Genomic DNA, 5,820 nt, shown 5'->3' on the forward strand with positions numbered 1-5,820 from the left:
TAACCTAAAATTTACTTTTTGTAGGATGTTTCCTGTAAACTCTGCCTAAAAGTTATATGGGCTTTCCAGTGCCTGTCTCTCCCCCCAGGGTCATCCTGAGGACATGGGTTTACCAGCTACGGGGGAGCAAGGATGTCACATCCCCAGTATCAACGAAATTTATGAGTCACGGATATCGTCAGACCTGGCTTTCGTTTGACTTCACTCGCCACTTCCTTTCTTCGTATTAATTTCTCCCAACAGCCCACTTATCTTCCCTCTTGGAGCCCTGCCCACCATCACTTTCTCTCCTGATACAGCGGTATCTCTAACAGGCAAAAGCACTCAGCGCAGTGATTGCAAAGAGCTGGCTCGCTCAAGCACTCACAAGGAACTCGCTGCGGCTAATCAAATGTCAAAACAACCTCGCAGGTGATTTAGAGGAGCTTGGTGACAGGAAGACACTGACCACCAAGCCACTGAGAACAGACCACGTGAAGTCGGCGGAAAGCAGGGAAGCCAGTTTCCGTCAAGGGAGGTTCCAGGAGGCAGAGGTTCCTGGTGGCAGAGGTGGCAGAGGCTGTCTCTTGGATCAACTGCTCCCTGGTTAGTGGCACTTGGCTTTTAAAATTTTTCCTCTTTTCCATTGAAGGCCAGAAGGTCAAAGGTCAAAGGGTAGTGGGGAGTTTTTTGGGTTTTTTGTTTTGTTTTGTTTTTTTATGACAAAATGTTGCAAGGCCTTTGGATCATAGCAGCAACACCGTGGTGAGGGGGAGAGAAGACATTTCAGCCTTGGACTTGGGCAAGTTGAAGCCACTCTGAACTTGTTCCCTCTCCTGGAAGAGGAGTGAACTGGGTTAAATGGTCCCGAGGTCCTTGAAGCGGTAGGGTGATTCAACATCCTCCTGTACTCGACAGTTTAAAGAACACTTCCATGCTTGCTACTTCATTTGATGTTCACCGTAACCCCAACATGGAGCCAGGAGAGGGGTAATTATCTCCATTTTATAGCGCTGAGATGAACCGATCTTGGGCACCTTCATCTCCATCCAGGAGCTTTGTTCAAGCCAGGAGCTCACTGCCTGCCTACCTCAAGATCTGCAGAGAGGGATGTGAAAGGCCTCCTCCAGCTCGCACTACAAGGTAGTTTGTTCTCCTGGCACACATAGAAAGGTGTCCCACTGCCCTGCGGTCTTTGGTCCCACAGGGGCAAGAGAACCTATAATTTGGGCACAGAAGAGAGTCTCTGGAAAGACGAGGACACACTGGAGTCAGCAGGCACTACAGGATTAGCACCTGCTGCCCGCCTCTGGCCTTGCAAAATGCTTACTGCAGTCTCCTGGGGGCTGCTGTTCATGGCGGAGTCCTTCTAGTACTCATGATTCTAGCACTCAAGGACCACAGCAGCCTAGGCTCCCCAAAGCTCCTTAAGTTCCCGAGAGGTGCCACTACTCCATCCAATCTCAGGCTTTAGGGTAAGTGGTTCTCTGCCCATACACACCTTGGGGTTACAACAAACAGCTGGCAGGGCCCGGCTGGTAGAGACTGCTGCCCCACCCTCTCCTTGCGTGGCGCATGCTGAGTCTTCTAGGCACTGCTCTGTGGGAGCAGGTGCGTCCATGCCCTGTTGCAGGCCCCGGGATGCAGCAGAGCCCTGGCTCTCACGTGGTGACCACTGGTGCACATTTCCCCCTCAGCTCGCAGCTCCTTGAGGGCAGAGGCTGTGTGGTCTTCCTCTCTGCAGCTCCCACTGGAGCCCACCTTGACTCCCTGACCATAGAGGGAGGAGCACAGGACAGGAGGGAAGGCTGCAGCCAGGAGTTCCCCTCCTAAGACACTGCTAATCTAGGCTGTCATCTACAAAGTTTCATATCCCAGAACCATGCAACTGAGCTGCAGGGGCGAGGGTGGGGGTGGGGATGGGGAATCAATTTTCTTTCACAGGCTCATGTTGGACTTCATTCAAAGCTATCCCTGCCCCGGAGCTGGCTTAGGCTTCACTGAAACCCAGCTCTATCACTTGTCAGCCCCTCACCCCACCCTAAACCTCAGTCTTCCCATCCACTAAATAGTCTGAAAAGCAGTAGGATCCATTTTAGCCAGAGCAGAGAGAGCAGGAGCAAAGCACATCCCAGGAAGAGGCACAGTCATCACTGTTCTTGGGGAATTCCCTGGAGGTTCCTATGTGCACCAAGAAAGCCCCGAGGTCTCCGGAGTCTGCAGGACCGCACAAGGGGAGCTGGCAGCTCCTTCCCTCCACAGCCTCCTCCAGCCCCAGGGGGTCGGAAAACCCCTTTGTCAGGTTGGCCAGACAGCTGGGCTGTTTTCCTTTCCCTTGTTGACACAGGGAAGACCTGGCTACCCGCAGAGCCTGGCTGGGCCTCCCTCTCTTTGAAGGGCAAACACTGGGCTGTGTGTTTTGGGCCCCTCTGAAGAGCCGTTCCTGGTGAAAGACCAGGTTTTGAAATACTTCACCCCTTGTTTGCTCTTGGAACCTTGTTGGTGCCTGTCTCTCTAGGTCTGTGTTCCAGTGTTCCAGGAGGCTGGAGTTTCTTTTTGGGCACACATTCAGGCCCAGGCTGGGACTTAACCACCTTGTGCTCCCTGGCTGGACCTGGGGGAGCCACCTGATCCAGAGAAGACTCCCTACCGAGAATTCCAGGCCTAGTTATGGAGAACCCAATGCACACAGGTATGAAGTGAGCCGGAAGGAAACGAGTAGCTCGTGCAGGACAATAAGCAGGACCCGATGGGCTGCTGAGCTACTTGCTCCTCCGCAGGATTTGGGGAGGTTTGATCTGCTTCCCTAGAAAGATGGGGTACAATCTAGATATCATCTGCATTTAGAACTTTAGGATCCTGCCTACTCTTAAGTCTCCCGAGGTGGGCAGGGCCAACCCAGGCCACAGACAAACCTGATGGAGAAGAAACAGCCACATTGCCAGGACCTGGACCACGGTGAGGAAAGGCCCTAATGAGCCCCTCTGTCCTGTTCAGAGCTCACTCCTGTGAGCAACCTCAGACAAAGAGGCTCTGAGGAAGAGCCTCATCAGACAGTTTCAAGAGGGGCTGCAACAAAAGCATCAGAGAGAGGCAAAGTATGCTGGGACAAGTTCAGGGCCTGGTTTTGGGCGGCTAGGAAGTGGGGAGGGAAGGGCTAGAGAGATGACAGAGCTGCCCAAAGGAGGACTAGGGAAGGACCTTCAACTGGCCGTGTATGTCACAGAACTCAGCCAGCAGCCACTTTGGAAAGAGTAAATATTGATGGAGTCCCACTGCCAGGAAGACCTAGAGAGCATAGAGATTGGTGGAGGGACTGATTCATGCTACAGAGTACTATGTTTATTAGTTAGCTTTTGGGGGCAGTGATAAAACACCATGGCCAAACGCAACTTGGGGAGTAAAGGGTTTGTTTCCTCATATAGCCTGTAGACCATCATCCAGGGAAGTCAGGGCAGGAGCCGATGCAGTGGCCAGGGAGGAGCTCTGCTTACTGGCTTGCTTCCTAGGGCTAGCTCAGCCTTCGTTCTCACAACACTCAGGTCCACCTGTCCAGGGATAGCATCACCCACAATGGTCTGGGCCTTCCTACATCAATCATTAATCAAGAAAATGCCTCAAAGACTTGCCTACAGGCCAATCTTATGGAGGCATTTTCTCAGTTATGAGTCCCTCTTCCAGGATATATGTAGATTTTTATGTCAAGTTGACAAAACCCAACCAGCACGCAACAGCAATATGAAATCACCATCTTTCTGGAGCTTTTGCGCTAAGCTCATGTACCTTCCTCCCAGAAAGAGCACTTTTTGGAGCTGAAAAGATGACTCAGTCCATAAAGTAGTTGTCATGTCCACATGAGGAACTGAGTTCAACTTCTATAACTCACATTAAAAAAAATAATAATGTTTGTTTTTAAAATTTCTAATGCCAGAGCTGGTAAGGCAGGGACAGGTGGAGCCCTGGGATGCATTGGCTAGCCAGTCTGAAAACTCTGGACTCCCCAGCCATAGGCAGACCAGAACCCCCAGGTCAGAATGGTGAGACATAGAAGGATGGGGAGATGGCTTGCTGAGTAGAGACATTCGCTGAGCAAGACCTAAGTTTCAATACCTAGTCCATCTAAAGAGCCTGAAAGTCCACCAGCATGGCTGTAGCCCTCAAAGCAGGAGTAGCAGAGGCAGGGTGGTTGCTGTGGTTGTTGGCCGAGAGGCCAGCTCCAGGGTCAGCTGGAGACCCTGGCTCAAAGGGATCAGGGCCAGTGAAAGAGCAGGATGCTTGACATCTTGTCCTGGCCTGTGCTCATGCATGTGGGTCTGTGTGCCCCGTCCCCAGGATGGTGAGGTGGTCTAGAGGTGGGCACACAGTCAGCCGAGGAAACAATACAATAGAAAGCAGAAGACACCAGATGATGAGGTGGGCACACAGTCAGCCGAGGAAACATACAATAGAAAGCAGAAGAACGCGGTTCAAGTGGAGTGTTTTCTAGGGCTGTCATACAGCGGGGTGGGCCAGCTAAACTCCTCAGCTCAGCGGTTACCTCCTTAAGAGAGTGGGCCACTTCCTACGATGCTGCGGGTTCAGTTTCCCCATCTGAAAACAACATGGATTGAGGATACAGGGTGCCTGCGCCAATGAGCACCTGGGATGGTGTGTGCACATGTGTGTGTGTATCCGTGTCTGTACATGAATGTGCAGTTTCATGCATGTGGAGGGAGAGGACGTTGCTCATTCAAACTTATCTGGGGTTTTTTTTGTTTTGTTTTGTTTTGTTTTTGTTTAATCCATATAAGGTTCTCTACTGGCCTGGGAACCACTCAGAAGGCTCGGCTAACCAACCAGCAAACTCCACAGATCTACTTGTGTCTACATCAGAGCTGGGGTTGCAGGCATGTGCCATCACTCCTCGCTATGTGTGTTGTGTGCATGGGGGGTGGAGGGGCAGTGCTTGCAGAGGCCAGATGACAAAAACAAAACAACAATAAAAGGCTTCCCACCCCCTGAAGCTGGAGTTACAGATGGTGTGCGTTGGGAAGAGAACCCTGGACCCTTGCAGAGGCAGCAGCACCGGGAGAGCTCCCAGCCCCTTACACCTTGCCTTTTTAGATGTGTTCTGAAGAGCAGGCACAGGTCCTCAGGAATTTGAAGCAAGAGCTTGTACTGATTAAGCTCCCTTCACCCAGGACCCTAGATGATGCTTTCCATTACTGGAGAAATATGCTGCCCTCAAACTTACCTACATCCTGGCGTCATGGGGAGAACCACGGTAAACCCTCAGGCCTCAGTCCGTCATCAGAGACTCCAGGTTAAGTGGCCTGAGGTTGGCATGGTCATCGGGGTCTTTAGAGCTCGAGACGATTCGAATGTGCAGTCTGGGCCGAGAACCACCCTCCTTGAAGCCACTGTAACTCAACCCAACCCAGAAACAGATGTGGAGGGTCCAACCCAAGTTGCTGAGAAGCTGCCAAACCACTGTCTGGGTGCCCAGGGTCTGAAGGCAGTGCCACATGCTTAGGAGAGCCTTCTGTCAACGTGGTTAATGTCTTTTAAGCTTTGGCTCTTAGGGGAATAAAGTTCAGTTATCTGGAAAACTCACTTGTGTGGAACCCCTCATTCCCTAATGACACCCGCTAAATGAGGTGTTACCATCCTATAGATTCTCAAATTGGAGTCTTTGTTACTCTTCAAGCCTCCCCCCACCCCACCCCCTGCCCAAATATCCAAAAGCTTGTATTTGAAGTAACTCCCCAACCCCACACCTCAGGCTTAGGGGGCCCGTGAAATCTTGCTCAAGGGCAAAGCCCCTTGGTACAGGGGGAAGATTTTTACTTCTAATCAAAGTGA

General features: G+C 51.6%; 1 long non-coding RNA gene across 1 annotated transcript; it reads left to right on the forward strand.

The window, feature by feature from the left end:
* Positions 1-287: 287 nt before the first annotated feature.
* On the forward strand, positions 288-5,569 carry LOC132652413 (uncharacterized). The gene is made up of 3 exons (XR_009589960.1): positions 288-1,454; positions 2,498-2,671; positions 4,770-5,569. It is a non-coding gene; the product is annotated as an uncharacterized LOC132652413 (long non-coding RNA).
* Positions 5,570-5,820: the final 251 nt, after the last annotated feature.

This window comes from Meriones unguiculatus, chromosome 1, assembly GCF_030254825.1.
Source record: "Meriones unguiculatus strain TT.TT164.6M chromosome 1, Bangor_MerUng_6.1, whole genome shotgun sequence".
Classification (NCBI taxonomy): Eukaryota; Metazoa; Chordata; class Mammalia; order Rodentia; family Muridae; genus Meriones; species Meriones unguiculatus.